This window comes from Neovison vison, chromosome 3 (assembly GCF_020171115.1).
Source record: "Neovison vison isolate M4711 chromosome 3, ASM_NN_V1, whole genome shotgun sequence".
NCBI classification, from domain to species: domain Eukaryota; kingdom Metazoa; phylum Chordata; class Mammalia; order Carnivora; family Mustelidae; genus Neogale; species Neogale vison.
This window is the reverse complement of record NC_058093.1, coordinates 146,435,895-146,436,647: the sequence shown is the minus strand read 5'-3', so window position 1 is coordinate 146,436,647 and position 753 is coordinate 146,435,895.

Genomic DNA, 753 nt, shown 5'->3' with positions numbered 1-753 from the left:
ACAAACTACTATAGAAGGATGTAGCATGCATGAATTTCAATATAAAAATCAAGAAAACACTGTTGTGGATTTTGAACTCTTAGAGAATTCTCCAGGTTCTGCCTGGAGACTAACCATATCCCAGTGCCTGCCCACACCACCCTGAACATAGGAGGTACTCAGAATATGCTCAGAGAATGAGAGAATGACAAATCTGCCAAGAGACATTAATTATTACAGTGATGCTAGAGAGAGATTCCTAAGCACAGGAGGTCCATTTTCAAGACCATTTTTTAACACATGTCAAGGTTCTCTGCTATTATGATAGACATTAATAAATGGGTGCGCTACAGATGTTGACAAGGTCTTAGCCTCCTGCCCATAATTGATCACTTTGCAAACAAGTCTCTTTTCCTTTTACCACTTCATTGTGGCCAAGTCATAGTAACCTTAGAAAGGCATATCGCTTTTGCAATCTGATAGGCACTTTACCTTTGATGATAATGTCTTCTGCTTAGTGCCATCCTAGTGCAATGGGGGGAACAGTCTGGGAGAGCAGAGTTACACGGCACTGGCCTCTAGCCTAGAGACCTGATCACCCCTGGTCAAAGACCAAAGCCAAGAAGTGAGAACACTCTGTGTTATGCTTTTATTAATGCTGTGCTATTGCTGTGGGTCAGAACTTGAAGGAGAATGATGAAGAGGCTTGAAGCGGGGAGAGAGAAAGTTGTAATCTATGCTGGACACAAGGAGCTTTGGAAACAGTCGAAATCA